This window comes from Neoarius graeffei, chromosome 17 (genome assembly GCF_027579695.1).
Source record: "Neoarius graeffei isolate fNeoGra1 chromosome 17, fNeoGra1.pri, whole genome shotgun sequence".
In the NCBI taxonomy this organism is placed as follows: Eukaryota; Metazoa; Chordata; class Actinopteri; order Siluriformes; family Ariidae; genus Neoarius; species Neoarius graeffei.
This window is the reverse complement of record NC_083585.1, coordinates 4,052,389-4,074,345: the sequence shown is the minus strand read 5'-3', so window position 1 is coordinate 4,074,345 and position 21,957 is coordinate 4,052,389. Positions and strand designations below refer to the sequence as shown.

The 21,957-nt window shown below is 42.5% G+C and overlaps 1 pseudogene; it reads left to right on the top strand.

Moving 5' to 3' along the window:
* Positions 1-21,957, top strand: part of LOC132901311 (zinc finger protein 850-like) — a 495,238-nt pseudogene that overhangs the window by 7,491 nt on the left and 465,790 nt on the right.

Here is a 21,957-nt window from a genome sequence, read left to right as displayed (position 1 = left end):
TTGTACGGGCCCATCTTTGTGAGGGTGCTGTGGGGAGGGTCCGCTGCGGTCGAGGTCCCCGACAACACAAGCAGATGCCGGAATGATTGGCGATCTTCCTGCTGGGCCAGTATCAAGGCTTCAAAGCATTGCTCTTGTTCCTTCCGGAGGGCGGTCAGCGCTTGATTCTGGTTCTGCTGGGCTGTAGCGAGGGCATGGATGAGATCCTTCAATGGGGAAGACTTCATGTGGTGGTTCCCTTCTGTTTTTTTTTTTTTGCCCCTCCTACTCAAGCGAGTAGGACGCTTCTTTGCTTTGCTCCTGCTTTCTTAATCTTTATTTCTATACTTTACTTTCTCATTGAATTTCCACTATTTTTTTTCTCATTTTATTTTTCATCTTTATAAGCTTTTAATTTTAATTTAATTTCCACTATTTTATTTTTTTTTTTAAATGCCAGGAAGCAAAAAATCCTGCAGAAAATGCATGGAATTAGAACAGAGGATTTCTATTCTGGAATCAAAGATTAATGCTCTGCCAAAGACGGACAAATTAAAACCGATATCTCAGGAAAGGAGTACAGAAACAGTGGCTGAGAATGCAGAGATTGCACTCCGACAGACTGAGGACATTGCAGATCAAGTGGAAGAATTCATAACTCAAGCTGTGAGTACTGAAAACTGGCAAATGATGGGTGCTAAGCCCAAAAACAGAAGAGTAATTACTTCAACACCAGCTCGTTCTACAAATTACAATAGGATCTACAATCCTATGGAAAATCCACAGCCCATAAGGCTTCAGAACAAATTTGAATGCCTCAGGGATGTGGAAGAGGATTTGTCAAGTGGACAAACACATAGTAAAAAGAGATCACACCAAGATCGAAGAGCTGTGAGAAGAGGCAAAAAGCAGCTCGTAACACCACCTGATCCCACAACCCTTGTTCTTGGTGATTCCACTGTAAGACAATTAAAAGGTTATGAGATGATTATTTGTTGTCTTCCAAATGCATCCATCTCTGACACCAAAGACAGCATTTTGAAACTCATGTCCGAGCATAAAACTATTAAACGTATTGTTGCGCATGTGGGCGCAAATGATGTTTTCAGAGAACAGCTGTTTGTCCAAGATGATTTCAGAAAACTTTTTTTCTGAGCTTTATAAGACTGGAATTCAATCTTTTATCAGTGGCCCACTCCCAGTGAGAGGAAGTTTTGCTTTTTCTCGACTCTTCAGTCTTAACACCTGGCTTGGAAAAACTTGTTCTTCATTTGGTATGAACTTCATAGACAATTTTAACCTTTTTTGGAATCGCAAAGAATTTTACAAGCCAAATAGCACTGAACTCAGCTGGATTGGAGCCAAAGTCTTAGCAGACCACTACAAACTTGCAATCTTTTCTCAGCCAGCATGAGGAAAACAGTTGATAAGATGTCGCAGACTGACATAGTTACAAAGCCTAAACAATCATCTTTGCAAGTCATCATCAAGGACACACAAACATCTGACTTGCAGGCCTCCCAACATTCAAGGACAGACGACTCCACTTCTCCTCGGATGGATTTCCCAAATAGCATGAAAAAATTGCTCCCAATGGCTACACTCTCTTTTTCCAGTCCAAATCTGTCGCGACAAGCAGTGTACCCAGTTCATCAAAATTGTGTTCGTCCAGGACTTTCAGCTGGCTACAAATCTTTTTCACCATCCAAAAGATACATGTCATCTCCAATCCTTTCACCCTCAAACCAAATGGAACATTTAGAAAGTCTTGTTTGATGTACTCTGGGTCCCTGCAAATGGGTGTAGTGTTGAAAACAAGCTGGGACCCGATGTTGACACACTTCCTGTGTTGATAAGAAACAGAAAACATAGAGCACATTTAACCCTGGGGGTGAACCAATCTAATCTCCTTCCTGTTTTAAAACAGCATCAGAATGCACAACCAGATATTACTTCTAGAATTTCTGTAAAGCTAGCTCTTCTGAACATTAGATCACTTTTAAACAAGTCATTTTTAATTAATGATCTTATTTGTAAACACAATCTTGATTTTTTGCTTCTAACTGAAACCTGGCTGGATCAAGCAAATAGTGCTACCACCCTTATTGAAGCAGCTCCCCCAAATTTTAATTTTTTGAATGTTACCCGACAAGGGAAAGGTGGAGGGATCGCAAATATATTCAAAGTCTCTTTTCAATGTAAACAATCCTCACTTGGTGATTTTATGTCCTTTGAACACTTATGTGCACTTGTTACATGCTCTCCTAACATATTATTATTAACTATTTATAGGCCTCCGAGACATTCAGCCAAAGTCTTTCTTGAAGAGTTTGGTGAACTGTTATCAGTCATTTGCTTAGAGTTTGATTGTCTTATTATATCTGGGGATTTTAACTTGCATGTAGATAATACTGATAACATTTATGCCAAAGAACTACTTGCAATTATTGATAACTTTAACCTAGTACAACATGTACAGGGACCGACCCACTCTCGTGGTCATACTCTTGACCTCGTCATCACAAAGGGTCTTACTGTTTCTAATACTGTTGTTGACCTGGCCTTATCTGATCATTTCTGTGTTTTCTTTGAAGTTTCTATGTCTCCTCACATTCAGAATAGGGTCATTCCGTGCCAACTCACCTAAATTTCAGGAACTCCCCCACATCACCGTCTCAGATTTTACTCAAAAAATTCTCTAATCAAGAATCATATGTTTGTACCACACATGCAAAATATTAGCCCCCAATTATGTTGTAGTTTTGGAACTACAGGCCTTTGAAATATTGATGTCAAAACACCACGTCGAAATTGGCTCTTTCCCCAACTTCAGAGACCCATAACTTTTTATTGCAGCTATCTAGAAAGTTGTGTGTGCAGATTCTTACTGAATGATACCCACTCTTTTCAAATCTGTTGCCAGAAAGCCTCTGAAGGACATACTTTTTGCATAATAGGAAGCCAAAAATGGCATTTTGGCCAAAATCGCTTAAAATTCATTAAAACTCTAAGGGGCCTAGTAGAAATATGAAACTAGTTAGATTTTTTTCCTCATTACATAGTAATTGTAGGGTTGTTATCTGTTCACAGAAACATATTTTGCGATGAAAATTATATTCCTGAATTTTTAAAATTTTTTTTAACATCTTACGTCCTTTCCGAGGGGGCTAAAATAGGGCATTTTTGCCATCTTATTTGGTAATGTGGCTAGGGGTTTAGGATCTTCTAATTTTTTGTGAAGATGCTCTCATATAAGATGTAACTACTCCCTGATTTTTTTTAACAAACGCCCCTTGCTTCATATTTTAATAATTTGTTTTGTACATGGACAGTTTCATCATTTTTCACTTTTTTCCACATTCAGAACTCTGTAACTCTACATTGGAAAATTCCTACTAGCAGCTATTTCAGATTTACATACACTGACATACAAATTTTCATATTTTAGTAGTAGTATGCCCAAGAAATTCATATTTTTCTTTCTATTGGGACCTAAAAACAGCTATTTGGCCAAAAATGTTGACTTGATATTTTTCAAGTTCTGGAGGGAATGGGCTATTTTCCTCATAAATTAAAGATGTGGTGACTTTTTCTATCCATATATATATATATATATATATATATATATATATATATATATATTAGCAATGATATCCTTAGCCCAATTGCACCCACTCAGCTGGAGATGAGAAGGGTTTCTTCTGATGTGGTACCATCATCGGTAGTTGACATAGGACCTGAAACCACACCAGTTTTACAGTCCCAGTTACAGGCCCCAAGCCAAATGTCCCAATCTGCACCAAATATGTACCAGCCGGGCAAATATATTGCCTGTGTTTATGACAGAAAATGGTACATTGGAAATATTGTCACCAGAAATGAAGAAGAAAATGATGTGTATGTCAATTTCATGAGACAAGGACGAGGCAACACATTCTCATGGCCACCACAAAGCAGGAAAGATGAATGTTGGGTGCCTTTGCTTCATGTCCTTTGTGTGGTAGAGGCCCCAAACATAAAAAGTGGGGGACGCCAATACCAACTAACAGAGGATGACTTCAAACTTGTGAAAGACTTAAGTTTTAACTTATGTACTACTAGATGACAGTTTATGAGTGTCTTAGCACATCACATGAAACTGTACTGCCTGTGAATGAATTACCCATTATCACGGATGCCCATATTTGACTTTAAATTATGTACAAATCTTGTGATGTTTTTCAACATCATGATCATGGATCATTGAATGTGTTAATATGTAAATAAAACCTCATTGCTAAATGTTTTGTGCTTACACAACCTTGAAGTATATTAAAAATACTACTCCAGAATTTTGTTGTTATTTTTCTATATTTTCCAAGGATATTCAACAAAAATTGCAATTATACCTAAAATTTTCTAATTGCAAAAAATACTATACAATACAGTAAAAGTTGTTCAGGAAATGTGTATGCCTAGATTAGGTTCTTATAAGCCTTAATTTGTGTGCAAAACACCCCTTCATTATTCCCTTGTTTATTAAAAGCTGCCCAGCGTTTTTGTCATTTTTGGCCAAATAGCTGTTTTTAGGTCCCAATAGAAAGAAAAATATGAATTTCTTGGGCATACTACTACTAAAATATGAAAATTTGTGTGTCAGTGTATGTAAATCTGAAATAGCTGCTAGTAGGAATCTTCCAATTTAGAGTTACAGAGTTCTGAATGTGGAAAAAAGTGAAAAATGATGAAACTGTCCATGTACAAAACAAATTATTAAAATATGAAGCAAGGGGCGTTTGTTAAAAAAAATCAGGGAGTAGTTACATCTTATATGAGAGCATCTTCACAAAAAATTAGAAGATCCTAAACCCCTAGCCACATGACCAAATAAGATGGCAAAAATGCCCTATTTTAGCCCCCTCGGAAAGGACATAAGATGTTAAATTTTTTTTTTTAAATTCAGGAATTGAAATTTCATGGCAAAATATGTTTCTGTGAACAGATAACAACCCTACAATTACTATGTAGTGAGGAAAAAAATCTAACTAGCTTCATATTTCTACTATGCCCCCTAGAGTTTTAATGAATTTTAAGTGATTTTGGCCAAAACGTCATTTTTGGCTTCCCATTATGCAAAACGTATGTCCTTCAGAGGCTTTGTGGCAACAGATTTGAAAAGAGTGGGTATCATTCAGTAAGAATCTGCAAACACAACTGTCTAGATAGCTGCAATAAAAAGTTATGGGTCTCTGAAGTTGGGGAAAGAGCCATTTCGTCATGTGGTATTTTGACATCAAAATTTCAAAGGCCTGTAGTTCCAAAACTACAATGAATTGGGAGCTAATATTTTGCATGTGTGGTACAAACATATGATTCTTGATTATAGAATTTTTTGAGCAAAATCTGAGACGGTGATGTGGGGACCCTTAGGTGAGTTGGCACGGAATGACCCAATAGCTCAACGACTATAGGCAGGAGAGTCATAAAAGACAACATGTGCTCTTTTTGAGCAAGCTCTCTCTCAGAACTCAACCAAAATGTCAGACTCTGTAGATGATTTACTGGAATTTTTTAATTTAAATATGACCCAAATTATGGATGATATTGCTCCATTCAAAATAAAAAGAGTCAATGATAAGCAGAAAGCACCATGGAAGCAGTACCCGGCTGTTAAACTGCTAAAGAGAGAATGTAGAAAGACTGAAAGAAAATGGCGCAAATCTAAACTTCACATCCATTATCAAATCCATAAAGAGATGCTTTGTAATTATAATTATGAAATTCATAAAGCAAGACAGTCTTTCTTCTCCAACATCATCAGCAAGAATATGAACAATGCCCGTGTGCTATTTTCAACAGTAGAGAAGCTAACTAATCCCTCACCACAATTAGCACCTGAACTTCTCTCAGTTAATAAATGCAATGAGTTTGCATCCTTTTTCAAAGGTAAAATTGATAAAATACGGCAGAATATTTCTCATAATATATCTCAGTTGCAAAAAATTGAAAAACTGCAATCACCAATGACACAGATAGATAACTTCAACACAATGTCAGAATTTTGTTTAATTGATTATGAGACTCTTGAAAAAACTGTACAAAATCTCAGTTCCTCAACATCTGAACTGGACATTCTGCCCACCAACTTTAAGTCTGTTCTTCATCTTATAATTACAGATGTGCTTCAACTTATAAATTCATCCTTGGAGACTGGCGTTGTTCCTGTGTCCCTAAAAAAAGCTGTTGTAAAGCCCCTTCTTAAAAAAATAATCTGGATCCTTCAGTGTTAAATAACTACAGGCCAATATCAAATCTACCATTCATCGGGAAAATCCTGGAAAAAATTGTCTTCAATCAATTAACTGCCTTCTTGATATCAAACAGCCGTTTTGATAATTTTCAGTCAGGATTTCATGCCAATCATAGCACTGAAACAGCGCTGATTAAAGTTATAAATGACATACGTCTTAATACTGATGCAGGCAAAACATCGGTCCTGGTATTACTGGACCTCAGTGCAGCTTTTGATACTGTTGATCACAACATACTGCTATATCGACTTGAACACTGGGTTGGATTGACTGGTAAAGTTATCAATTGGTTAAAATCATACTTAAAAGATAGAAGCTTCTTTGTTACCCTGGGAAATTGTTCCTCAACGTCAATGTCCTTGACCTGTGGTGTCCCCCAGGGGTCGATTCTTGGACCATTACTTTTCAACCTTTATATGCTCCCACTTGGGCAAATTATCAATAAAAATTCAATTTTGTATCACTGCTATGCAGATGATACCCAAATTTATTTTGCTCTGTCACCTAATGATTATGCCCCCCTTGAATGTCTCTACCAGTGTATCGATCAAATCAATAGCTGGATGTCACAAAATTTTCTTCAGCTGAACACAGATAAAACAGAAGTAATTCTATTTGGAAAAAAAGATGAAAGACTCAGGATTACCACTATTCTTGACACAAAAGGGATTAAAACTAAAGAAATGGTTAAAAATCTTGGTGTTTTCATTGACAGCGAGCTAAACTTTGACAGTCACATGAAAGCAATCACTAAAACGGCATTTTAGTGGGCCTGTTAAGCATAACAATTGTGCACAAAATGAAAAAAGCATGAAACTTTCAGGGTTTGTTCTTGAAGGCATAAGCTTTAATTTGAGACGTGGAGGCATTCTCAGTTTGACCTCTGGGGTCAGCTAGAGGTCGTTGACCTCCATGATATCACATTTCTATGCATGAAATTAGAAAAGGCTGTATCTTAACATCTAAATGTGATGTAAATGTAAAATAAATGTGTTTTTCCATGTGCCTGGACATGAAAAAATCACATATAATACTGATATTCCTCTTAGGTGTAACTTCAGGGGTCAGGTAGAGGTCATTGACCTTTGAAATTTGAAGTTTCTATGCATGAAATTCTAGACGGGTGTATCTTAGGATCTAAATGTGATCGAAATGTGAAGTTAATGTGTATTTCCTTGTTTCTGACCATGAGAAACCCATTTTTGATACTGATATTACTCTTACAGGTCATCTCTGGGGTCAGCTAGAGGTCACTGACCTCCAGCATAATGCATTTCTATGCATAAAATTAGAAACGGGTGTACCTCAGGTTCTAAATGTGATAGAAATGTAAACTAAATTTGTATTTCTATTATTCTGTACATGAGAAACCCATTTTTGATACTGATATCATTCTGAGAGGTCAACATCATGGAGAACAGGCAAGGTTGGGAAACATCCCACATTTTGATAAATCTATATAAAAATCTCATGTGTTTTGGATTGTAAGAAACAATTCCATATGAACATGACAGAAATATACTTCAACTTGTCAGAAATTATAAACTTTAACTAATCAAAAACTTAAACTACAATCAAAACTCTAAATGCAGTGTAAACAGTTGAACAGGTTCCATAAAGAACATTTTAAAATCACTATAGTATCTACATTTATTCTAAGGGCCTTGACCTTTGGGGATTACAATGTTGGCCTACAAATTGTAACTACAGAACACTGATTTAGTTGCTGCAGTCACCAGAGCATGTGCACAGTGCTGTGCACTTTAAGGCTGCCTTTTTACATCTACACTGCCCAGTACAACCCTTTTTGCAACCACAGTGCACAAGTTCATAGCAAGCCTGTGAAGCTTCAGGGAGTGTTGTCCAAAGTGGCTGCCATCCAGCATCGGTGTCAATCCATCCCCAGTCTGATGGACTGGGCAAACATGGTTGAGAAACCAAAGCAAGGTTCCATATATTAGCCTGGTACATTGCTCTTTTTATGTGTTGCCTCAAAGCATCTTGTGTAGGGGGGGATGTTTTCCAGTGATCTTGACCTCTGGGTGAAAAGATGCTTCCTTGCCTCATTCACATCTAAGCATGCACTTGTTCTGTCATACATAAGCACGACAAAACGTTCCAGTGTAGACAAAGAAAGATCACTCAACTTTTGTGGCATCTGCAACATTTCATGGAAAGCCTCTGTAACCTCTGGATATACACGCCATGTATCCCAGGCAGTCTTTTTACCACGACCACAGAATGAGGAAGTTGTGTCGCAGCCGGTGAAAGAATGAAATGCTAGAAGTGCGGGACAAGTGGAAGGACCCAGTGCAGCAGCCACCTTGTGAATGGCTATATAACAGAAATTGCTACCAGCTCCAAAGGCAATCCACATTTCTTCAAGACTGACTTTCTGAAAGACAGCCACTGCCAAGATGACCACATCAGAGTCAACAGTTCGCACCATCACCTTTCTGGCTCCCTTGTTGGCTGCATCTGCCACATGAAGAAACGGACGAGTATCAGCTTCCTCATGAGTGCATGAAACCAGGAGACTGACATCACAGCCTACAGGAGAACAGAGGACGGTGTTGCCTTTTGTGGCATAGACTTCTTTCTCAGGATTTAACTGTATATTTTCTATTTGAAGAGAGAGAAATTCAAATAATTCGGCTTTGTTTTCTTCCACAGACAAGAAGTCTTTCCAGTTATTTGGCATTAGAGTGCCTGGTTCAACTCTTCTTTGGGTCCCCTTTCCTCTCCTCTGTCTGGTCATGGCTTTCAGGCTATTTGTTTGGTACACCTCCCAAACAATGTCAATGCGTTTTGTACCTGTCAGCTGTGATAGTATGTATGGTACGAACACATTGTCAGCATAAGCCTGGAAGGTTTTAGCAGTACCTGGTTTCAACATATGTGCAGCTGCAGCACCATCAATAAATACAGCTTCTACATAGCCAACAGTGGTTTCTGATAAACCAGAATCCACTGAAGGAAATACACATTAATTTCACATTTCTATCACATTTAGATCCTACAGGGTCTCCGCGGATCCTTAAAAAGTCTTAAAAAGTCTTATTTTTAATATGTGTTTTTTAAGGTCTTAAAAAGCATTATATTTCGCTATTTTTTGAGCTATGGTATTAAATTTCACATGGGAGGTATTAAATTTCATCCGGGTAGCCTACGGTAAATGAAAAAAAAAAAACGTGTCTGGATTTTTTTTCCGCGCTAACGTTATTTATTCAACCAGCGTCGTTTGTTATCAAGATGCTGAACAAGTAGCACAAGAGCCGTTGTGTGTCTAGCACTAGTTCTAATAGCGCAGGAACCACGCCACAGGGGGCAGTGTGTTCTTTTATCCATGTAGTAGAACCATTGAGAGTAGAGCAGACGAGGAAGAAGTGGTTGAACTTGAACATGAACGGAGATGGGGAAGTGTAAGTTTAGTAACAAGTGGCTTGAGGAGCCAAAATACAAAAGTTGGCTAACAACAGCAACTTCAGAATATGAAGTGAGATGTAAGGTATGTCGGAAAGACATCAAGTTAACAACAATGGGCTGTAAAGCCCTTGACGCTCACTCGAAAGGGGAAAAGCATATGCGCTATGCTGCTAGTCGGGCAACAACAGTCCCCATGCCAATGTTCGCCTCTACGGTCACAAAAAGTGCAACGCCAGCTTTAGCGTCTCCGGGTCCCAGCACAAGTGCTTTCGCGGCATTCGCCCCAACCGCTACGCTGAAGGCAGAAATACTGTGGGTTCTGCAGACGATTACCCGACACCACTCATACACTTCAAATGAAGGTGTGGGCGCAGTCTTCCAGGCAATGTTCCCTGATTCCGAGTATGCCAAATCGTTTACTTGTGGGAAAGACAAGACATCGTATCTAGCGCGATTTGGTCTGGCTCCATTTATCAAACGTGAACTTCTGGCTACCGTCAATCAAGGCAGCTTCGTTGTCATGTTTGATGAGTCTATGAATCGAACCACCAAGCGCAAGCAGCTCGACATTCACGTGAGGTATTGGGTGACGGATGAGACTGGTTCTCGAGTGCAGTCCCGGTATCTCGGATCACAGTATATGGGCCACTCAACTGCTGAGGACTTGCTGGAAAACTTCAAGGTAGGCTTCCACCAACCTAACAAATTAAGATAAGGATAAACGTCTTGTTTTCAGTGTTTCATGTAAATGGGAAATTAATACTGTAATTGGTAAGCAACTTTTGCAACTGTTTGACTTGGTTATGAGGACCTCTAGTGAGAGTGAGTGTATGTGATGGTCTACAAAATGAAGCGGACCAGATGGCTGACAAAGCAGAAAATTCTGGTGGAACAAAAATGGCAACTCTAATAACAAAATCCAACACACTCAGACGTCGAGCCAAAGAAAAAAGGGAGGAGTTGGTTGGCCTGAAGGCTGACATTAAGGAGAAATCCGATGCACTGAGGCAGTTCGATCAGTAGTCAAACTTGCTTGTTTCCTCACTGTTTATGTTCATGGCAGTACCCTACTATTAAAATATAGAGAAGGCAGTTAATGTTCTGTTTTGTTAACTGAAGATCAATTTGTTTCCTCACTGTTTATGTTTACAGCAGTACCCTACTACTGCTGTAAACATAAACAGTGAGGAAACAAATTGATCTAAATTTGATCTAAAGCTGGCGTTTACAGCAGTACCCTACTACCCCTCCTTGAACTGCCACCTTATTGTGGTGGAGGGGTTTGTGTGCTTGAATGATCCTAGGAGCTATGTTGTCGGGGGCATTATGCCCCTGTCAGGGTTTCCCAAGGCAGACAGGTCCTAGGTGACAGGCCAGACTAAGAGCAGTTCACCAAAACCCCTATGGAGAAAAATCCGAGGACCATGACGTCGCCCGGGATGACGCAGCCGGGGCCCCACCCTGGAGCCAGGCCCGGGGTTGGGGCTCGTATGCGAGCGCTTGGTGGCCGGGCCTTTGCCCATGGGGCCCGGCCGGGCTCAGCCCGAAGAGGTGACGTGACCTCCTGTGGGTTCACCACCCACAGAGGTAGCAGTAGGGGACTGGTGCAATGTGGATTGGGTGGCAGTCGAAGGCAGGGGCCTCGACGACCTGATCCCCGGACGCAGCGGCTGGCTGTTGGGACATGGAATGTCACTTCGCTGGGGGGGAAAGAGCCTGAGCTTGTGCGGGAGGTTGAGAGGTACCGGCTAGAGATAGTCGGGCTCACCTCCACGCACAGCTTGGGCTCTGGAACCCAGCTCCTCGAGAGGGGCTGGACTCTCCACTTCTCTGGAGTCGCCCGTGGTGAGCGGCGGCGGGCTGGTGTGGGCTTGCTTATAGCTCCCCAGCTCAGCCGCCATGTGTTGGAGTTTACCCCAGTGAACGAGAGGGTCGCCTCGCTGCGCCTTCGGATTGGGGAGAGGGCTCTTGCTGTTGTTTGTGCCTATGGCCCAAATAGCAGTATAGAGTATCCGGCCTTCTTGGAGTCCCTGGGAGAGGTACTGAGGAGTGCTCAGACTGGGGACTCCATTGTGTTACTGGGGGACTTCAATGCTCACGTGGGAGATGACAGTGACACCTGGAGGGGCGTGGTTGGGAGGAACGGCCTCCCCGATCTGAACCCGAGTGGTGTTTTGTTATTGGACTTCTGTGCTAGTCACGGTTTGTCCATAACGAACACCATGTTCGAGCATAGGGGTGTCCATAAGTGCACGTGGCACCAGGACACCTTAGGTCGGAGGTCAATGATAGACTTTGTAGTCGTTTCATCTGATCTCCGGCCCTATGTCTTGGACACTCGGGTGAAGAGAGGGGCTGAGCTGTCAACTGATCACCACCTGGTGGTGAGTTGGATCCGCTGGCGGAGGAGGAAGCTGGACAGACCTGGCAGGCCCAAACGTATGGTGAGGGTCTGCTGGGAACGTCTGGCCGAGCACTCTGTCGGGGAGGTCTTTAACTCCCACCTCCGGGAGAGCTTTTCCCAGCTTCCGAGGGAGGCGGGGGACATTGAGTCTGAGTGGACCATGTTCTCTACCTCCATTGTGGACGCAGCTGTTCGGAGCTGTGGCCGCAAGGTCTCCGGTGCCTGTCGTGGCGGCAATCCCCGAACCCGGTGGTGGACACCAGAAGTAAGGGATGCCGTCAAGCTGAAGAAGGAGTCCTATCGGGCCATGTTAACCTCCAGGACTCCCGAGGCAGCTGACGGGTATCGGCAGGCCAGGCGTGCTGCAGCTCGGGCAGTTGCGGAGGCAAAAACTCGGAACTGGGAGGAGTTCGGGGAGGCCATGGAGAAGGACTATCGGTCGGCCTCGAAGAAATTCTGGCAAACCGTCCGGCGCCTCAGGAGGGGGAAGCAGTACTCTGCCAACACTGTTTACAGTGCGGGTGGGGAGCTGTTGACCTCGACTGGGGACATTGTCGGGCGGTGGAAGGAATACTTTGAGGATCTCCTCAATCCCACCGTCATGTCTTCCACTGAGGAGACTGAGGCTGATGACTCAGAGGTGGACTCGTCCATTACCCAAGCCGAAGTCACTGAGGTGGTTTGCAAGCTCCTCGGTGGCAAGGCACCGGGGGTGGATGAGATCCGCCCTGAGTATCTCAAGTCTCTGGATGTTGTGGGGCTGTCTTGGTTGACACGCCTCTGCAACATCGCGTGGCGGTCAGGGACAGTGCCTTTGGAGTGGCAGACTGGGGTGGTGGTCCCTCTTTTTAAGAAAGGGGACCGGAGAGTGTGCCCCAATTATAGGGGAATCACACTTCTCAGCCTCCCAGGGAAGGTTTACTCCAGGGTACTGGAGAGGAGAATTCGACCAATAGTCGAACCTCGGATCCAGGAGGAACAATGCGGTTTTCGTCCTGGTCGCGGAACACTGGACCAGCTCTATACCCTTCATAGGGTGCTCGAGGGTTCATGGGAGTTTGCCCAACCAGTCCACATGTGCTTTGTGGATCTGGAGAAGGCATTCGACCGTGTCCCCCGTAGTATTCTGTGGGGGGTGCTTCGGGAGTATGGGGTTCGGGGCTCTTTGCTAAGGGCTGTCCGGTCCCTGTACGAACGGAGCAGGAGTCTGGTTCGCATTACCGGCAGTAAGTCAGACCTGTTCCCAGTGCATGTTGGACTCCGGCAGGGCTGCCCTTTGTCACCGGTTCTGTTCATAATTTTTATGGACAGAATTTCTAGGCGCAGCCAGGGGCCAGAAGGAATCCTGTTTGGGAACCACAGGATTTCATCTCTGCTTTTTGCGGATGATGTTGTCCTGTTGGCTTCTTCAAACCAGGACCTTCAGCATGCACTGGGGCGGTTTGCAGTCGAGTGTGAAGCAGCTGGGATGAGAATCAGCACCTCCAAGTCCGAGGCCATGGTTCTCGACCGGAAAAGGGTGGCTTGCCCTCTCCAGGTTGGTGGAGAAGTTCTGCCTCAAGTGGAGGAGTTTAAGTATCTCGGGATCTTGTTCACGAGTGAGGGAAGGATGGAGCGTGAGATCGACAGGCGGATCGGTGCAGCCTCCGCAGTGATGCGGTCGCTTTACCGGTCCGTTGTGGTGAAGAAGGAGCTGAGCCAAAAGGCGAAGCTCTCAATTTACCAGTCGATCTACGTTCCAACTCTCACCTATGGTCATGAGCTTTGGGTAATGACCGAAAGGACAAGATCGCGGATACAAGCGGCCGAAATGAGTTTCCTTCGCAGGGTGGCTGGGCGCTCCCTTAGAGATAGGGTGAGAAGCACAGTCACTCGGGAGGAGCTCGGAGTAGAGCCGCTGCTGCTCCACATCGAGAGGAATCAGCTGAGGTGGCTCGGGCATCTTTTTCGGATGCCTCCTGGACGCCTCCCTGGGGAGGTGTTCCAGGCATGTCCCCCCGGGAGGAGGCCCCGGGGAAGACCCAGGACACGCTGGAGGGACTATGTCTCTCGGCTGGCCTGGGAACGCCTCGGTGTTCTTCCCGAGGAGCTGGCCGAGGTGTCTGGGGAAAGGGAAGTTTGGGCTTCCCTGCTTAGACTGCTGCCTCCGCGACCCGGTCCCGGATAAAGCGGAAGAAGACGAGACGAGACGAGACAGTACCCTACTATTAAAATATCGAGAAGGCAGCTAATGTTCTGTTTTGTAAACTGAAGATGCACTTCTTTATTAAAAAAAATGCTTTGAACTTAACCTAGAGTGTGCTTTTTTTTTTTTTTTTACTGTACGTATTTGTTCCGCGGTAGTGGTCTTATTTTTTATACTCAGTTGTCTTAAAATGGTCTTAAAAAGTATTATTTTTGCTGGTCAGAAATGTGCAGAGACTCTGGATCCTAAGATGCACCCGTCTAGAATGTCATGCATAGAAACTTCAAATTTCAAAGGTCAATGACCTCTACCTGACCCCTGAAGTTACCCCTAAGAGGAATATCAGTATTATATATGATTTTTTCATGCCCAGTAACATGGAAAAACACATTTATTTTACATTTACATCACATTTAGATGTTAAGATCAGGGCTTTGAACCGGTTCAAGGAACGAAAACGAAAACCGGGAACTTTTTCTATTTCACATGGAACAGAAACGAAACCAGAAACTTTATTATTTTTTATGTTCCGGAACAGAAACGCTTATTAAAAATAATGGTAACCGGTTAATACCGGTTTTTATTTCGTTCCTCAAAGTTTCCGTAGCCTACAAATAAAAAAGCCATTCTTCTCCTGCACAAGTTTCTATGACCCGCTGGGGTTCACTTCCTGTGTGACGTTCGCTGATTGAATGGAGAGAGCGGGAAGGTGGACTATCACGTCTCCATTACTGAGTGTCTGAGCAAAGAAGAGCCTGAACGATGCAACCTCCCTATTGGCTGTTTGTAAAAATGTATCAGTTGTTGCCCTTCCCACGGGAATCATCGCGGGCTCGAGAGACGAGACCTGACGAGTTAGTTCGTTGGTAGCAGAACAAAATGTCTGGACACAAATTGGGTTTTCAGAAAAGGAAAGAAAATAAACGGAGGGTTGAAAATACAAAAAAGGAGGCAGAAAATGCAAAACGAGTTTTAAGGTAGGACAAATGGTTACTTTTCTGAGGCAGCCCGCCGTGACTGCAGGCTTTCAGTTGTCATTGAATGGTTACTTTTCTGAGGCAGCCCGCCGTGGCTGCCTGCAGGCTTATTTATTATAGCCCATTTAGTTAAAATAGTTGATATAAAATGTTTATAGTTATGTGATGGTTGTCCTGATTTAGACTGGCGTTTTTTTTTTTGTTTGTTTTTTTTTTGGGGGGGGGGGTTGCGCGATGTTGCACCCGGGTCCAGATTAGGGCAGAACCGGCCCTGGCTACATTTCAGGTGTAGCTTGTTTTATGTATGTATGTACTTGCATAGATGTGTACTTGGTCTTCCAATATGGCGCCTAACGAAATCTCGCGGCGCGGTGACGTCATGTGGTAGCCCTCTATAGGGCCTGACTAGCCTTTGGTAACACACTAAACGAATTATCTTTCATTTTTGGCACTTTTTCTGTTTGTGTAGATGGGAAGACATACTGAGAATCCAAATCACCAACATTTGAAATAATTGTTTTGAATTATTTCTTGTCTTATTTAATGAAGGTTGTAATAGAATTAGCCTACATTTGGCTTAAGCTGGATGAGACAGAGACATAACTTTATAGCCATTTGTTAAACAGCTGACAGGGAACGTAATTAACCGTTCCGGGAACGAAATTTTTTTGTTCTAACCGGTTCGGGAACGTCTATTTAATGGTGGAACCCAAAACCGGAAACGTTAAAATTCCGTTTCTGTTCGGAACGAACCAATAGAAAAAAATTCTGGTTCAAAGCCCTGGTTAAGATACAGCCTTTTCTAATTTCATGCATAGAAATGTGCCATCATGGAGGTCAATGACCTCTAGCTGTCCCCAGAGGTCAAACTGAGGCTACGTTCACACTGCAGGCTGAAGTGACTCAAATCCGATCTTTTCGCCCATATGTGACCTGTATCCGATCTTTTATTGACAATATGAACGACACAGATCCGATTTTTTCAAATCCGACCCAGGCCGTTAGGATATGTGGTCCTAATTCCGATTCCTATCCGCTCTTTTCATATGCGACTTCAGTCTGAACCGCCAGGTCGCATTCATCCGACTTACACGTCATCAACAAGCCACAAATGTCACTATTCTGCGCTGAAGTAGGCGGTGGGTCTCTCAAAAAAAGTTACAACAACATGGCGCATAATCACGGGCGCAGATAGAGGGTGGGACTCGTCCCACCCAGATTTAAATTCACCTCGCTCGGTCCCCCCCACTTATAGGGAGGAAAAAACATCTATGCTGTCTTTCTTTGCATAAGGCAAACCTCACGGAAAAATCAAAAGACTAATTACCATTCGGTTTATTGAGGTGCACGGCAGTGTATACATAGTTGCAACAACTCACATAAAACAAAACAAAGACTGATATTCGGTTGGTTGAGCTGCGCAGACTGCACAGGTTGCGAGCTCGAGCTTGGTTGCTATGGTAACCCACAACGAGTTTGACAGGCATATCGGGGTTGGGGTTGGTTTGCTGGCAGCTTTGTCCCCCCCAGTTCAAAAAACGTATCTGTGCCCCTGCGCATGACATCAATGCGAGGGACGCTTTGGGCTGTGAAGGTTCTGAATCTTCTCAATGGAAGGACCCAGAGGTTAGGGAGCTGATTTCCATTTGGGGGGATGCAGCTATTCAAGCTAGATTGGATGGGTCATACCGCAACCGGGCGGTTTTACTTCCGTAAACACTGGCCATGCTCACTGCGTGTGACGTCGTCGTATCCTGCAATGCGCATGCGGAACACTTTTAGGTCGCTTTTCATTCATACGGAGGATCACATACAAGTCGCATATATTTGTTAATGTGAACGACCTCACAAAAAAATCGGATTTCACAAAAAAATCGGAATTGAGCATTAAGCCTTGCAGTGTGAACGTAGCGTGAGAATGCCTCCACGTCTCAAATTAAAGCTTATGCCTTCAAGAACAAACTCTGAAAGTTTCATGCTTTTTTCATTTTGTGCACAATTCTTCTGATAATAAGAGCTTAACAGCCCCACTATTTTATCACCTAAAAAACATTTCCAAACTAAGAGGACTTATGTCAAAAAATGATCTGGAAAAACTAATACATGCCTTCATCTCTAGTAGGGTTGATTACTGCAATGGCCTTTTCACAGGCTTGCCAAAAAAGACCATCAAACGTCTTCAGCTGGTTCAAAATGCAGCGGCGAGGGTTCTCACACGAACAAAAAGAACAGAGCACATTACTCCAATTCTAAGGTCCCTTCACTGGCTTCCAGTAAGCTACAGAATTGACTTTAAAGCATTGCTGCTGGTATACAAATCTCTAAATGGTACAGGGCCCAATTACCTCTCTGATATGTTGCAGCGGCCTAACCCAATCAGATCTACCAGATCGCAACAGAAAAATTTACTATTAAAACCAGTTGTTAAAAGAAAGTGTGGTGAAGCAGCTTTTAGCTACTATGCAGTACAGCTATGGAACCAACTGCCAGAGGACATTAAAAATGCTCCTGCTGTTGGCAGCTTCAAATCTAGGTTAAAGACCAAGCTGTTTTCAGATGCTTTCTGTTAAATAATTAATATTGTCTTCTTTACATTCTTTATAATCTTTACTTCTCTGCATGTTTTAAATTTACTTTAACTTTATCCTATTTTATTCTTTATTCTATTCTGCTGGGTTTTTTTTTCTTCTTTCTTTCTCATCTTATTTGAACTACTACTTCATTTTATTATTTTATTTTTACTATTGTTTAATTCTTTTCTTTTAATTTCTTTTAATTCTTTTAATTAATTGTTTTAGAATAAAAATAAAATTATTTTATGTAATTTTATTTCTCTATTTTTTACTGTTTTTGTTTTTACTTCTGTAAAGCACATTGAACTGCCATTGTGTATGAAATGTGCTATATAAATAAACTTGCCTTGCCTTGTACTCCCGGGTTTCGGCACCACTCTAATACCTCCCTCATGTGGGTGGAGTACAGAAGCATGGCAGGCGAGAGATGACATTCACACACACCTTTTTATTTTCGTGTTGTTTTTCAGCTTTAACGTCCGTTTAGGTACACAGACGTGTGTGTACACACAGTTGTGTTTTGGTCTGGGGAAATCTCTTCTGTCTGCTCTCTCCCTCTTTTTCTGTTCTCCACAGTCACTGCAACAAACACAGGCGCGCACACATTTAATTGACAACAGGTGCATTGACTTTGCCACTCACCTTCCCTGGCCCCGCCTTACATTCACAAACTGACACTAAGCCACGCCCCCACTGCCACAAATGCGTTTGAAGTTCTTCATACTAACTGTCCAGGTTTTTGTGTCATGCCGAGATAATCATTATAAAGAATCGCGATGCCTTCTCTGCCAGTTAGACGAGGCTGGTGTATATAACTGCAACCAGGAGGACTAGTTTCATTTAATGCTACAGACTCATTTGGTTTAATCCATGTTTCTGTTTAAACACAGTACATTAAACTGCTGATCAGTAAGAAGTTCATTAACAGTTTGTGCTTCAGACATAAGAGAGAAAATATTTAAGTCTTACCTTTTACAGTAGGTCAAAGGTGCTGGCAGCGGCTGTACAGTCAGTATGATCTAATTTTATATTAATTAGATTATTAGAACAAACTGAGTGAATATTTCTACTTTTTTGTATAGCTCGGGGAACAGGCACAGTCTCAATGTAATGAAACCTGTGTGATGACTCTGTGCAGGTAGCAGACAGACAGTTTAGCCTGTCTGTCTGCTCCCTGGCCTTGGCTCTGGATTGTCGTGGATTAACTAGGCCTGTTCTGAGACTATGAGCTATGCTGCGAGAAATGAGAGCAGCATCTTCCCGAGTGGGATGGATACCGTCCTGCCCTAACAGATTTGTTTGATTTTTAGCTGTGTGAGGACATGAAAACAGAGACATCCATGGATGGAGAGACCTCAGAAGCCTGTGTGAAGAAAGAGGAGACGCTGGAGCTGAATATCTACAGCTATGGAGACGATCTCGACAACCCACCTGAAGGTCTCCCCGTTAAAGTGGAAGATCCTGACGATAAAGACCATCTCTGTAAGACATTAGGCCACTCTGGTGCTCAGTAACACTCACTGTTTTTATTCTACCCTGCACACTATCTGGTGCACTAAAAGTGCAATACAGTACATTTGGCATGTAGCCTCAGTCTCTCTTATAATTTTAATCAACAATTTGACATTGAAATTTAGATTTTTTTATTGATTAAAGTATGAACTTTGTTTATAGAGCGTGTAACATGGTAGGGAGGAGTGAGAGAAACTTTGTTTGTTTGTTTATTTATTTATTTATTTAAAATACTTCAGTCGTTATAAACCGAGGATGTTAACCTGAACAAAAAAAAGCATGGAATATCACACGATGGGTGTGTATTAAAAAAAATCTATGCTGCGTGGTTTTATTTTCATATTACAGCATGGCCCAAAATGTATGATTCCCCTCAAACCATAGTGATTTGCTTGTTATTGCAATTTTGAATTTATTAATGAATGACACATTCAATGTTTAATTTGTTTCTGTTTACATTTAATGTTGCAGAATGTCTGTCATTCTCTCCAGCCACTCCTGTGTTTTATTCTGAGACAAAAAAAAAAAAATGTGGGATGTCGTGTGACTGAGAAACCAGAAAGCACAAAGTCCTCTGTCCTGAAGACTCTTCCATCTTGGGAAACTTACTGACTGATACCTGGGTCTCCTTCCATAAATGTTAAATAAATGTGTCGTAACGTCTTCACCACATTAGAAGATTATAGGTTTTTTCCCCCTTCTTTCTTCCACCCATTTGTCATCCAGTGTGGTCACCTGCTAGTATCCACCCACTAGCCAGGTCTCTCTAACCATGTGAGTGAAGGCTAACACGTACTTCCTCCAAGACATGTAAAGCCATCAAACTCCTCTTTTTCAATTGCGGCTCATGCTGTGTCACATGATAGCAAAACACACGTGGAGGACAGTGTTATGTGCTCTGTTCCCCACATGCATAAGCTCGCAGAAGATCCCAACCAGCTGTGATTTAATAGGGGACAGAGAGTATGCCCCTCATTATGCCTCTGGAATGGAATGTTCAATAAGAGACAGTGGGTGTGAGAGACAGGAGTCCAAATATACGGATTTCGGGGCATCACAGTGGCGCAGCTCCGGGGTCCTGGATTCGATTTTAAGCTTGGGTTGCTGTCTGTGTGAAGTTTTGCAAGTTCTCCTCCTTGTTGGACTGCGTTGGACTATTTATTTACTTACTGTGTGGACAGAAGAAGAAGAAACTTTTTATTTGTCACATGCACACTTCAAGCACAGTGAAATTCATCCTCTGCATTTAACCCATCTAAAGCAGTGAACACATGCACACGCACACACACCCAGAGCAGTGGGCAGCCACACCAGAGTGCCCGGGGAGCAGTCAGGGCTCCGGTACCATGCTCAAGGGCACCTCAGCCCAAGGCTGTCCCACGTTAACCTAACTGCATGTCTTTGGATTGTGGGGGAAACCAGAGCACCCGGAGGAAACCCACGCAGACACGGGGAGAACATGCAAACTCCACACAGAAAGGCCCTCGCCGGCCGCTGGGTTCGAACCCAGAACCTTCTTGCTGTGAGGCAACCGTGCTAACCACTACACCACCGTGCTGCAGTTAATTTTGTTTGTACCTGCATGTGATTTTCATAACAAATTTGGGAAATTCTGTTCCCCAGAAGATAAGCAAACAAGTAGCTGAATTTAAAACAACCCTGACCAGGCAAGTCCTAAGAGAATATTGTAAATATGTCATGCAGTGCCACAGTCATGTTAATGAACATTCGTTTTATTTTGCCCTGCAAGCTTCGTATCTGACCATTTGTTTACTCCCACAAGGAAGTAAAAAAAAAATCCTCATACTCGTATCCAGTGCTGGCACAAAATATGGAAATGCCTAGGAAAAGATCGATTTTGCATACTTGAATCCTTGCAGATGACATCAGAATCTGCACTGAAGGCAACTGAAATACATTATGAAGATACAGAGACACCTTTTAACCACAATTTTATACTTTACCCATGAAAATACTAGCAGTTTTGGCCATCGTTGTGTGATAAACATCATAAAAATATTGGAAATAGCATCTCTTTTTGTTTAGTTTAGCCCCAAAAACCACCTTAATCACTCCTTGTTGGGCAATCCTACCATGATATGCTAATTATTCCACAGGTGAAAACCATTAACTAAATCATGTGGTCTCTACAAATAAGTCATTAGAAAAAGTATTTATCCTCTGACTACAGCCAGGCAACAGGCAGAAATGGCATCAGAGAGAGAAACTACAGAAGAGCAGCGTATTAGGATGAAAGTTTTGCGGGAGGAGGGCCATTCATAATGAGCCATAGCAAAGAAACTGCATGTGACCCACAGTGCTGTCTGGGAATGCCTCAAGCATCACCAGAAGACTGGGAACTTCAAGAACATTTCAGGCAGAGGAAGGAAGAAAAAGTTGACTAAAGCTGATGTCCAGTACCTCAAGACTACATCCCTACGAGAGAGGAAGAAATCCATCAAGGAACTGGCACAGGACCTCCAAGATGCTACAGGCAAGGATGGTCTCCCCACACCTGGTTAGGAAGACGCTCTCAGCAGAAGGCCTCAAAGGTCATGTGTCAGTGCGCAAAACTTTTGTTGAGAGGTGGAAATAAGCAGAAGAGACTTAA